General features: G+C 44.1%; 1 protein-coding gene across 1 annotated transcript in view; it reads left to right on the top strand.

Moving 5' to 3' along the window:
- Nucleotides 1-13,321, top strand: part of DTD1 (D-aminoacyl-tRNA deacylase 1) — a 173,409-nt gene extending 160,088 nt beyond the window's left edge. The window contains exon 6 of the mRNA NM_001266658.2: nucleotides 12,870-13,321. The gene's annotated coding sequence lies outside the window, so the exon portion shown is untranslated. The remainder of the gene's footprint in view (nucleotides 1-12,869) is intronic.
- Nucleotides 13,322-13,654: the final 333 nt, after the last annotated feature.

The following is a 13,654-nucleotide window of genomic DNA, read 5'->3' as shown; positions in this document are numbered from 1 at the left end:
AAAAAAAAAAGAATCAAGTGAAAGGGGTTTCCCCTTATAAAACCATCAGCTCTTGTGAGACTCGTTCACTACCAAGAGAACAGTATGGGGGAAACTGCCCCCATGATTCAGTTACCGCCCACCAGGTCCCTCCTCTTGAATTGTAGCTCCCATAATTTCCACGTGTGTGTTTCCACATGGGAATTATGGGAGCTACAATTCAAGATGAGATTTGGGTGGGGACAGCCAAACCATATCAGTTAGCAAATAAGATTGTATTTTATTCATTGAGATGCAGGAGGGTGGCATACTCACAGGCCTGGGGTGCCCACCTGGGGGTGGAACCTGTTTGTGCCACCTTCCCTGGGTGCCTATGCCAGTCCACAGCTGCTGCTGTGATTGCCTGTGCAGAGCACTCGTGGATGCAGAATCCAGACACAGATGCACAGAGTCCACCTGTGCTCCCGCATCTGCCTTCCTGCTCTTAGCCGCCCCAGCAAAGGGCACTGCCATCTCAGCGGCCTCCTCTCATCATCACCTGCCCTGTGTTCCAGAATCCTTCACAGTACCTGTGTGGTACTGCCGGTTTACTTTTCCTAAAATGGCATTTTATTCTTATCACTGTGGCTCACTGTAGCACAGAGTCCACCTCCCTGCCTGAACATCAGAGGCCTTGAAAACGTGATGCAGCCATCTGATGGTACTGTGCCTAGTTTCTTCCCCCAGGGAAACTGTTTATTTTGCCAGGCACTGGACCAAATACTGGGCACAGATTTGAGGGACCCAGGACCTGTCATAGGGAGGTCACAGGCTCAGGGAGAAGCATAGGAACAGTTACACTGCAGCACGGTGCATGTGGCAGGAGTGTGAACCGGTGTGGGGTGGAGATGGGAGGTCAGGGGAGGCCCCTCAGAGGCCTGGGACAGGACCTGGAAGGACAAGTGGCAGTGGGGAGGGAGATGAGGGGCAAGGGCAGGGGAGGGCTGCCTGAGCCAAGAGAAGAGCAGTGCAAATGCTATCTGGGGGTTGGGGGGCAAGGATAGGAGAGTTTGGGAATGGAGGAATTGCAGAATGGTGGGAGTGTTGAGTGCCAAGTGGAGTGGGAGGGCAGGGAGTATATCTGAAGTTAGAGAAATAGGAGGTCTGGATTGGATAGGGTCTGATATGCAACCCTGAGGAATTTGGATTTTATCCTGGGGTGGGAGGGACCTCTGAAAGGTTTTAAGTATACAAGTGACATCATCAAACACAGAGTTTATAAAGAGCACTCTAGCAGCTTTGGAGAGTGAGGCTGGAAGCAGATAGGCCTATTAGGAAGTGATTGCACAAGTCCAGGGAAGAAATTGTACTAGGAGCAGAGGGGAAAGAGTGGGATTGAATGATGTAAACAAAATAGAATCATTTCAACTTGGAGATTGATTAGATTGGAAGAGGAGACATCCAGAAGGATGAGGGAGGAAGACGGGGGTTGCTGATGGCACCTATTTTGGGTGTGTTGTGTTTAAGGTGCCTGTTGGCAGCCACTGGTGATGCCAGTGGTCTGCCGAGTCTATGGCTTTAGAGCTGGGGAGCCAGGTCTCAGACATACATTTGGAGCCGTCAGCTCACAGACTGTGGTTAAAACCAAGTTAGGAGACAGGATTCACCCAGGAGACACCAAATTGTGATAGAAGAACATCCAGAAGGTAGTCTTCAGCCTTCTCTTTCTCTTCTGAAAGAGAGCAAGGGTCAGAAGTGTACCTATGAAACGGCTTTTAGGATCCACAATACCAGGAAGTGAGATATATTAGGCCAGGTGTGGTGGCTCACGCCTATAATCCTAGCGCTTTGGGAGGCTGAAGCGAGAGGATCACTTGAGCCCAAGAGTTTGAGACCAGCCTGGGCAACATGGTGAGACCCCCATCTCTACAAAAAAAAAAAAAAAAAAAAAAAATTAGCTGAGCATGGTGGCGCTTGCCTGTCATCCTAGCTAATCAGGAAGCTGAGGTGGGAGGATTGCTTGAGTTCGGGAGTTGGAGGCTGCAGTGAGCCATGATTGAAGCACTGCACTCCAGCCTGGGCGACAGAGTGAGACCCTGTCTCTTAAAAAAAATGTTTAAAAAGATTCGTTAGTAATAGTTGGGCACAGTGGCACCGGCTCCCAAATAGATACACAGACGACAGGAACAGAATGGAGAGCTCGGGAAGGGTGGATTGTTGGTTCATAGATGGTTTTAGGGGAGGGGCTGGCCAGCGAGTCCTGTTGTCCTCTTGACTGTTCCCTCATCACTGTGTTTTCCTGCCAGTGTTGTGCAGGGAGACAACAGCACTGTGGTGACCAGCCTTGGCTTATGTATCTCATGTATGTATGCATGGGACGCTGAAGCGTGCTTCAGAGGGAAGGGACGTCACATAAAACTTCCACTCCCGCCCCTCCAAAACTTCATGATAATTTGCTTGAAGTTAGTGGTCAGTTTTGGCATCACAAATATTGCTAGTGCTTCTGATTTATAATCTGTCCAGAAATCCTTAATCCAAAGAAGTGAAATGTGCTAAGTGAAGACAGAGCACAGAGTGGCCCTTTAAGATACTTTTTCAGTTGTGCTAGTTAAGTGGGTTGAGCAGTAATTCAGAAACTCATTGAGGTCTTATCTCCATCTTGCTGACTTTTGGGTGACAGTGAATAAGTTCTATGGTTTTTCTCCTATTGGAGGAAAACTCATCTCCCTCAGCAGTGCTTTGTGGAAGGCAAGCAGGTGGAAGTCATGGTGCCTGGAACTGGCCCCAGCAGCCCGGGCAGGGCTGGAGCAGGCGTGTTCCCTCCCCGCCATGTCTCTGTGTTTTCTCAGGCTTCCCTGGCTCACAGCAGAGCACGACGGAGACAGCATCCCAGCACTGCTCCTGTCCCTTGAATGAAAGGTGCAGGGATTGACATTGGTTAGGCCAAGTTTTAGTAGTTACTTGGTCCAGAAGCAAAACAGATTGGGCACTGCAGTTTCCACTCCTGGGGTTCAGGGCAGCTTCTCAGCCTTAATGCTCAGGCATGGCCCATGTCTCTCCTTCCAGTTCTGTTGAAGACTGTGCCTTTCGTGCAGTGAATTGGGACCTTAACAACAGGTTCAAAACAACTTGGGCTGAGCATGGTGGCTCACGCCTGTAATCTCAGCACTTTGGGAAGCCAAGGCAGGCGGATCACGAGGTCAGGAGATCGAGACCATCTGGCCAATATGATGAAACACTGTCTCTACAAAAAATACACACACACACACACAAATTAGCTGGGCATGGTGGCATGCGCCTGTAGTCCTAGCTACTCAGGAGGCTGAGGCAGGAGAATCGCTTGAACCTGAGAGGTGGAGGTTGCAGTGAGCCAAGATTGCGCCATTGCACTCCAGCCTGATGACAGAGCAAGACTCTGTCTCAGAAACAAACAAACAAAACAAAACAAAACAAACAAACAACTAGAATGTTTAGACTCCCATCATGAGCTTAATGAATGGGAGAGGGAGAAACATACAAGCCCCTGTCTCCCAGCAACCAGACCCAGATTACCAAGCTAAACACACTGGCGCTCACACACACACACACACACACACATGCAAATTCACAGGTGCCTTGGAGGTTTGTATTTTCAAAACAGCTTAAAGAATTTGAATACCTCCCAATGCAATCCCTCCCCCCTCCCCCCTCCCCATGATAGGCCCCGGTGTGTGATGTCCCCCTTCCCGAGTCCAAGTGATGTAAATGACGAGTTGTTGGGTACTGACGAGTTGATGGGTGCAGCACAGCAACATGGCACAAGTATACATATGTACCAAACCTGCACGTTATGCACATGTACCCTAGAACTTAAAGTATAAAAAAAAAAAAAAAAAAGGCTTGAAACTACCAAAAAAAAAAAAAAAAAGAGATATGGAAGGAGTTAATGGTTGTTTTTCATAACTAGATTGTAGTTTATCAAATAAAATTTTTATTATTAAATTAAAAAAAAATTCGAATACCACCTAACCGATTCCTTCCTGGGTTGTATTATTAACTTAATACATTTTATAAATTTAATGTCTTGATTTTTGCTTTATATCTGATCAGCGCTTTGAAAATCTTTGGTTTAATCTCTGAAGGGGTATAGGGTTTTGTTACTTTTAAAATTCTTGTAAAACATAACAACTTAAAGACTTCTATTTGCATTAGATTTGGCCTCAGAGTAATTCCTGTAGGGAATACACCATGGATGTTAGTGTTCTATGGACCCTGGGTAGCCTGGGAGTAATTTTGCTAATTCTGTGGGCAAGAAAAACACCCAAGGGTCTCATGGGCAGAGGAGGGGACAGTGACTGCGTGTGTCACAGAACGTAGAGGAGAACATGCTCATAGAAGGAAAACTGAGCACATAAAAAGAAGGGCAGGAGAAGGGCGTGAACATTGCACATTTTTTCCCAACATCTAAGTTTATGAGGGAAATTCTCATGGACTCGTAGGTATCTACTTCTTGCTTCTCTCACATTAATGACATTTTAAAAACTTATTTCCTTCTCAGGGTAGTGCAGATTGGGTAGGATAGAACTTGGGGTCAGTGGTGCTATTGTGAATCAGCCAAACAGGGCCAGCCACAGAGGGGAGGCAGCAGGGGGAGCAGACCCCACGGGCAGTGTTTGGAAAGGAGCAGGCAGTTGTGTTTTTCCTTCCCCTTCCTTCCCTATAAGTCAAATTCACTGCAGCCATGCCATGAACTTGGGAAGAGGCAGGCAAAAGGGGAGGAAGAGGGCGATGGAGGGAAGTTCCTGGCTGGCCTCAGCCTTCAGGTTAGGAGACTCAGTGAGAAGCAGCAGAGGGACAGATGGAGGAGAAGCTGGAGGCCCCTGGCATGTTCTGGCTGTGCTCCAGGCTGGGATCCTTGGAGTGGGGGAATGGGGGTTGGGTTGCAGGAAACCTGGAAGCCGTGAAGGGGGTTCTGGAGGGAGAGCAGTGCAGGTGGCTCCAGGGCTCCAGGAGGCAGCTGCAACTCAGTGAGGTGGCAAGTCACCGTCAGGCCTCGGGGCCTGTGAGAGTGCTGCCCAGCGTCGCTGTGGGGTGGGGAAGGCTCCACACCTCTGCCTGGTGGAGGGTGTGGAGGAAAGCTTTGTTGGGTCTGTGGCTGACTGTGGGTCCTAGGTAGAAGTGGTGAGGTGAGCCTGCTGCAGAGGCCATGAGGGGGCAGCTTCATCAGGAGGTCGGGGGTCATGGTCTCAGCTCTTCATAGCCCTGACAGTCCCTCCAGGTCTCAGCTGTGACCTCCACTGGCCTCCTGGATGAGACTTGCAGGGGTCTGTCATTAATGAGACCTGAGACTAAGTGAAACGTGCTGGTGAGAACTGAGACGAGGCCAGGTCAGCCAGAGAGGGCCCTGGGTCCCTGAGCAAGAGACACCAAACTTCAAGTAGCCCGCCGTCCCTCAGTGGTGCAGTGCCAGGGCCCAGGTGCCGAGCCGCACCAGCCACCCTGCCATGGAGGACACTGTGGATGGAGTCTGTATGCTCATGAACCCCCCTATTGCTACTCAGCGCATGGAGGCTCATGAACAAGTTTAGATCGGCCCATGAAAAGACAGAGGCCACGTTTTGTTTATACCAATGTATATGGTACTGTCTGTGTTTTGGACAAAATGCACAAGGAAAACCATTTATTGACAGTTTACCATAGGCATCCAGTTGTACTTCTTTACATCAGAGTCAGCAGTGACAGTGTCAGGCATGGACAGATGTCCAGGCAGGGAGGAGTCTTTCAGAGCTGCCCACAACTAGCAGAGAACCAGAGCGGGGCTGGGTGCTCCTGCTTCCGAGAATTTAGCCATATTCCTGGATTTGAAGACCCTAAATGGGACCAGAACCAAGTGACAACTGGTATTCCAATGATGTATTTGGGGTTTTTTGTTGCCCATGGGTTTTGTTGTCCCTTCTGATGAAATTTGTCATCCCAGTAGGCCACAAAATCACCACCAAATATTCAGATATCTATGAGAGCTGGATTAAATAGTGACAGATAGAAGGTGACCCTGGCATTTGTTTTGGTCCCCAGAACAACAGCAACCCCCTGACGATGAAGGGAGCAGCACTTTTCATTTGCTTTGCTTTCAAAACAGAAAGATCTCTAGGGAATCTGGCAGGCCCTAAGGGGAGCGGCTTTGAGTTTCCAAGGCACGAGAGAGAAAGAAAAGGCAAAAGAAAATTGAATGAGAAACTGCATGATCTTGGGCATATTTTTCTTTGAAAATGATTCAAAATCCTTCATGGTTCAGAGGACATTTCCAGAGCATCGACATTTCTCTATCACATTGCAAATGTTGCTTCTTATTTTACCAAGTGGACATGAAACTGCTAAAATTAACTTGTGTTTTTGTCCTCTGTCTCAATCCTTCAGGCTCTCTCACCTTGCTGGGAGGATTCGAGGTTTTCTATGAGGATGCAGCTCTATTATTTCTCCTTTCTGGCCACCACTAAAGGCGCTAGGGCCACCTCTCACTAAAAGAATGTGGTTTCTGATTTGATTGCAGGGTCAAGGATTGCCCCATTTGAGTATTGACTTAGCTGCTGTAATGAGGGTGCGAGAGGAGCGTGCTCCTGACTGGCACCCCACATTTCTGTCTTCAAATGGCAACACACTTGAAACCAAACAAGAAAGTGTTTTGGAAGCTGCCATGTGTTTGCTTTTTCAATGTGACCTTTGTCTGAATAGTAAGATACGTCCTTGCTGAACACACCTCTTCCTAATGAGCTAGAGCAGCTGAGTGTGTGTGTGTGTGTGTGTGTGTGTGTGTGTGTTTCTGTTGAAAAGGTATTCAATCCCTTTTCACTGTTCTTTTCGCCATATAAGGTAGGACTCCTCTCATTCTCCGAGCTTCGCTTTGCTTCCCTGTATCAGCATTCATACCACATTCTCACATCCGTGTGCTGGTATTTCATGGTATAAAACTAGCTGTGTCTCTGGGTAGTGTTATCTTTTTTTAACTTAAACCAATTTTTTTTTTTTTTTTAGTGGTTTCCCTGGAGTTTACAGTATACATTTTTAATTAGTCTAAGTCCACCCTGAATGACACTCTACCACTTCACTTGTAACAGGCACCTTATAACAACAGTGTACTTATTCCCAGTGACATTGCTATCATTCATTTCACTTAACATATGCGATACTCACTCAATACATTGTCACTGTCATTACCTTAAATAGTTTTTTTTTTTGAGATGGAGTCTCATTCACTCTGTCATCCAGGCTGGAGTGCAGTGATGCAATCCCTGCTCACTGCATCCTCCACCTCCCAGGTTCAAGCGATTTTTGTGCCTCAGTCTCCTGAGTAGCTGAGATTAAAAGCATGCACCGCCACGCCTGGCTAATGTTTTGTATTTTTTATAGAGATAGGGTTTCGCCATGTTGGCCAGGTTGCTTTCGAACTGCTGGCCTCAAGTGATCCACCCACCTCAGCCTCCCAAAGTGCTGGGATTACAGGAGTGAGCCCCCATGGCCGACCTTTCCTTTGTTTTTGAAGGATAATTTTGCTGGTATAGACTTCTAGACTGGTTTTTTTTTTTTTTTTTTTTTTTTTTTGCCTTTCTTTAGAAACAGAAAGAGCCCTAGGAGCCTCACAGCCCTAGAGGAGCAGCTTTGAGTTTCCAAGGCATGAGAGAGAAAGAAATATTTAAACATTTTCAATATTTAAATTTTTATTCCTCTCTCTCCTTGTTTGCAGTTTCTTATGAGAAGTCCCCTGTAATTCTCATTCTTATTGCTCTGTAGGTAAGGTGAGTTCTCCTCACCCCACCCCCAGCTCCCAGCTTCTTCAAAATTTTGTCTTTGGTTTTCTGTAGTTTGGATATGACATGCCTAGGTGTGGTTCTTGCTTGATATTTTCTGAGCTTCTTGGATCTGTGATTTAATGTCTGTCATTAAGTTTGGAAAGTTCTCGGCCATTAATACTTCAATACCCCTAGCTCCCCTAGCTTCTTCCACAATTTCCTCTTTGTTCTCTCTTCTCATTTTGGTATTGCAGTTACATACATGGCTCATCTTTTGCAATTGCTCCACAGTCTTGGATAGTCTGGTTTTTTTTTTCCCATTCTTTTCCTCTTTATTTTTGGTTGGGAAAGTTTGTAATGACTGTCTTCGAGCTCACTGATTCTTCCTTGGCTGTGTCCAATTTATTCATGAGCCCATCAAAGTCATTCTTCATTTCTGTTAGTGTTTCTGATTTCTATTATTTCCCTTTGTTTCTTTCTTGGAGTTTCCATCTCTCTGCTTACATTACCCATCTGTTCTTGCATGTTGTTTACTTTTCCATTAGAGCCCTTAACATATTAATCATAGTTTTAAAAAGTTCCCTGTCTTGTAATTCCAACATCTGTGTCAGAGCCCCAGTCTGATTCTGGGGATCTTTTTGGGTCCACTGACTTTGAATCTGTAACTTTATGCCTTTCAATACATTTGGGAAATTTTAAGTAATATCTCTTCAAATATTTTTGTCTGCCCCATTCTTTTTCTTCTTACCTGGAGATTACTGTTCCAGCCTTAAGTGTCATTCTGGATTTTTGCTATCCATGAGGTTGGTTTGCTTCCTCACTGATGCAGAGTAGGCATGTTATGTTACTTTACCAGTAGTGGGACTGGATTTTCTCTATGCACAGGCTTCCACCTCCATTATTTATTAGAAAATAAGTTGGCAAGAAGCTGGCCATGATTAGTGATTCTGTCTATTGCTAAGGTGCAGAGCTAGGCTTACAAATAATTTAGAGTGTGCCCTAATACAGTAGCTACTAGCTGCATGTGGCTATTTAGATGTAAATTAAAATTAAATAAAATTTAAAATTCACGTTCTCAGTCACAGTAGCCATATTTCAAGTGCTCACTAGCTATATACAGCTAGTGGCTGCTGTTCTATCATTGCAGAAAATTCAACTAAACAGCACCAACCTATAGGGATCAAGTTATGATTTTGAACTGCTATCATCTGAACCACTTTCTGTACTATAAGACTGACATTGGCCAGGTGTGGTGGCTCATGCCTGTTATCCCAGCACTTTGGGAGGCCAAGGTGGGTGGATCACCTGAGGTCAGGAGTTGAAGATCAGCCTGCCCAACATGGTGAAACCCCATCTCTATGAAAAATACAAAAATTAACCAGGTGTGGTTGTGCACACCTGTAATCCTGGCTACTCAGGAGGCTGAGACAGGAGAATTGCTCAAACTCAGGAGGTAGAGGTTGCAGTGAACTGAGATGGCGCCACTGCACTCTAGCCTGGGCAATGAAGAGAGACTCTGGCTCAAAAAAAAAAAAAAAAAAAAAAAAAGAAGAAGACTTTGAGAGAGAGATATATATATACACATACAATATACATGGGAAATAATAGATGGGAGAATAAGTTAGAGCCAAAAAATAAAAGCCAATTGCTATCAGAGTTTGTTCCTACCACTTTCAGGTGACAAGAATTTTTCCCCATGCTTGTTTTATTGCATTGCATTAAGCTTTCTGTTCATAATTAGGAATGATTATTTTCATGTTCTCATCTGTGTAGTCAGGACCATCAGCTCTCAAGCAAAGGAAGAGATTCTCTGCTTTGACAGTTCAGTGGAGGGAGCTTGCTGGAATCTAACAGTGCTAGAAGGTCAGAGTGAAGCCTGCATTGATAACTTCCCAGCAACTCTCATGTTTTTGCATAGAACAGCCTTACTTTTCTAGGTAAATGAATTCAGACACGATTACCAGCTAAGACCTGAAATAAATAGGTAAAAAAAATATTGATTCTTTTAACAGTGATTTGGAGAACAGATCTATGGCATGTGTGTGTTCTAAGTCTAGCACTTGCATCCTGTGGTTGCTTAAATGGTCTGAAGCCAGAAGTGGGTCAGTTGGAAGTCTTTGAGGGATTTAGTGTTTACATGGGCTGTGAAGGGATTCCTTTCTTCTGGTCCTGGGCTGTCCTCACTGGAGATGTTCCTCACTGTCCCTGGTGGTTGACGACAGTAAAAGAGAACTACAGCAGGTGGAGGAAACTGGTGGTTCCCCTAGCTTCTTTCATAAGACTATGAAATTGTGGTGCTCAGTTATCAGGCACCTCTTATTACTGCCTGTCAGGTGTCCCCAGCCTCCGGGTCATGTCTGTCCTCAGTAGCTCATGTGACGTACATGCATTTGGAAATAGACATCATCCCTTCAGTAGCTCTTAGAGGGAGGCACATTACCCCTTATCCAGGGTTTCTGAATTTCAAGCCTCAGTGCTCCACCCTTATCTGGAGAACCATGTGTTTAGCTTGAACAGGACTTGTGCTCAGCACTTCTAATTCGGCAGATGGACCTCACACATAGCTCACTCCCACCTTCTTCATTCATGCTTACAGCTATGTGAGCTGCATGGTCTCCAGCTACTCCCAGTTGGTGGCCAGCACCCTGGCTCCTGGGTTATTCTATAGTTCAAGAAAATAGGAAGAGACATTTTTGGCAAGTGAGACTAGAAATAGAGAGCAATGTCTATTGACCAATCCATGTATTGTAGTGGGCAGTGGCTTTCGGTTGGAACAGTGTCCACTGCTGGCCAAAACTCTCTTGTATGTAGTTTACAAATCACTCATGGTACTAACACTGATCTTATGATTAGGCCAGCCCATTCGTGTTCCTGGTAGTAGCACACTTAATTCTAAAGGTATACCTAATGGTTTGTCCTTCGGGTTAGATGCTTTCTAAAGTTCTTATGCCTAGGAAGTTTACCTAAAACCTTTGAGAATCCATTGGCCAAAACTCAGGATCCCTTCCAGTTCTGTGTTTCTCTAGTAGGGAATAGAAATTTCTAAATCATCTTTATCATATAAAATTTCTTTTGAAAGCCATTTTTTTATTACAAAGTTAACGCTCACTCATAGAAAGTATCAAAAATGCCAAAATACCCGAAGAAGAAAATAAAAATCATCTGCCACCTTATCATTCTATGATAATTATTATTAACATAATGCTTTGGAACAGTTTTTCTAAACAGATAATTCTACATCTGTTTCTCTAACTTTACAAAGTTGCAATTGCTTTTATCATTTAACAGAATATCTTGAACATTTCTCTAGGTCATTCTTTTACTGTGAGCTTTATAATTTCCATCTGCACATCAAATATTTGAAGACTAAATTTATTATCACAATGCATTAAAAATGTAGAATATTGTAGAATATTTAATTAAAGTAAATGTAAAAGAAAAATACATTCATCCAGGATCCCAGAGCTCATCTTAAGTTCAAAAACAAAGATTTTAATCTGTGCCAAGAAGATGACGTTTCTCAAAGGTCATTGTGGGGAACAATTCCATAATTTCAGTTATTGGTATTGAAGGTAGGGAAAGAAGTATGAATAGTCCCCAGGTCCTTAATTTGGGTTAACATCATCCACATAATATAATAACAAATGAGTTGTTTCTAATAACTAAAAACTGAAAGTAATATGGTCCCCAGGAATGATGTTGTCTGTTCTCCACCCACTGGTTGTCTTTTAGAAAGCTCTTAGGAAGGTGTGCAGGACTCTTACAGGTGGGTTTGGGGGTACGAGGGTAGGCCTTGGGGACATGGTGGCAGACAGAGCTGCGGAGCATGGGCTAGCTGTGGTTCCAGCTTGCCTTTCTCATGTCATGCTCAGGGACTTCACTATCCAGCTGCGGAGGGGAACGAGGGCTGTTAGTCTATGGAAGCATCTGCTTGTGATACAACCCTTTCTTAAGAATTTGGCCTGCGCTGAGTGTATCAGGAAGCACATCCATGGAAATGGCACTGCCATGGCATACTGACTGTTATTGAAATCTTTTGCTTTTACTGAAGTCCATCCAACTAGAATCTAGATCTGAGGGAATAGAAACTCCTCTGTTAGGCTTTAGATTTAGTTTAACTCTTGGATGACAAGTGCGTGCATCACAGATCTTGGCAATATTAGCTGGTTTTTGTTGTAGCCTCAGAATTACAAAAGGAAACCTGAGACACGTGGACTTCTGTACCAAAGAGTCAGGCATCCTTTGAGTGGTATTTAAAATATCACAAGACTAAGCATTTGGTTTATTCCCTGTCCCTGTACTTCCTTAAGCTCCCCATCCCTCTACCTCCCTCATTGTTAAAAGGATTTGGAAATGATGCTTTTATATCTCTTTTCTAGGAATTTGTTCATTTAATCTATGTTGTCTAATTTGTGAGTCTAAAGTTTCTCATGATATATTCCTTTTATCTTTTTAATGTCTGTAATGTGTGTACTGACGTTGCCTCTTTGATTCCTGATATTGATAATTTGTGTCTTCTCTCTTTTCTGGGTAAGTCTGGCCAGAGACTTATCTATTTTATTGATATTTTTATTTTTCTTTTTTCTCTCTCGCTTTTTTCTGTTTGAAATTTCATCAGTTTCTGCTCCTTATTATTCTCTTCCTTCTCTGCTTGTTTTGGGTTTACTTTGCTTTTATTCTTTAATTTCTTAAGGTAGAAACCCAGATTATTGATTTGATAACCTTTTTCTTTTCTAATATAAGTAGTTAATGCTGTGAATTTCCCTCTAAGCCCTGCCTTAGGTGAATATCACAAATTATGATATGTTGTGTTTTCATTTACTTCAAAATATTTTCTAATTTGCCTGGTGACTTCTCTTTGATGCAAAAGCCATTTAGAAGTGTTTTCAGATACTTGGCTTGGTGTCTTTTGCTCTAAGAATGGAGCTGTAATGAACTGGAGACTCTTTGAGGAGAAGATATTGGGGTTTATACATGGCAACACGGCAGGTTTTACAGTGAAGTGATACACTGATGCTGGTGTTGCTGTATGAGCTTGAAAACATATCTTCAGCTACTTTGTTACTCTTACATGCTTATGCTAATAGAATCTGAAGGCAAATATTGGGATCCTTCTTAATAGCATGTCTTCTTTGGTCTTTTTAGTGTGTTATCATTGGGCAGAACTGGACCCTGAAAAATTCAAGATGCTAAGCACCTACACTACTTTAAGAATTTGGAACTGAAACATGAAGAGGAAGACAGAAATAAGAAGTTGGGAACCTGAATGGCTCTGCAAAAAACACCAAAGGACCGTTTTGTCATTTTCTGTTGTTGCTGTGTGGAATGAGGCAGTGGGCACTGCCGGTGGCTCGGGGGGTGGGTGCGCACGTGGTAGAAGGCATGCGCTTGTGCCCCCACAGAAAGGCTTTGTTGGTTTCTACCACATCTTGGCTTGCTTTTGGAACAGGCTGGCCTAGCGTCATTTGTCATCAAGTCCACTGTGGTGTATTCTGCGTGTCCATGGCAGGGGTTCTCCAACACACTCACACTGTCCATGTTCTTTTTATTGCTGATTCATAAGCCAGGGCCCTTGTTGAAGTGTCAAGAGAGCAATCATCAGTGATAATGTATTGTGTGAGACCTTTGCATCTTGTAAATTTTCTCTTTTTTCTAAAGATAAATAATAATAAAATCCTAAATCTCAACAAACCACTTTATTATCAAACAGATTCTGCTATGTTTCTGCATAACGATGATGTCCATAGAAATGCAGTGTGTCTGACCTCTCTCTGTGCATATCTACACTTCTTTTCAAATAAGCCTCTTGCAAGAGGCCTTCTCTGACTGGCCCACACAGGCTCCTGAGGCCAGGTGGGAGCCTGTCCATCCAGTTTACAATTGACGACATCGTACTTGGAAATGAGACGTCAGGAAAAGGGAGTGTGGGT

The sequence above is a fragment of the Macaca mulatta genome, chromosome 10, assembly GCF_049350105.2.
Source record: "Macaca mulatta isolate MMU2019108-1 chromosome 10, T2T-MMU8v2.0, whole genome shotgun sequence".
Lineage (NCBI taxonomy): Eukaryota > Metazoa > Chordata > Mammalia > Primates > Cercopithecidae > Macaca > Macaca mulatta.
Note: the sequence above shows the minus strand (reverse complement) of the source record. Positions and strands in the feature narration are given on the sequence as shown.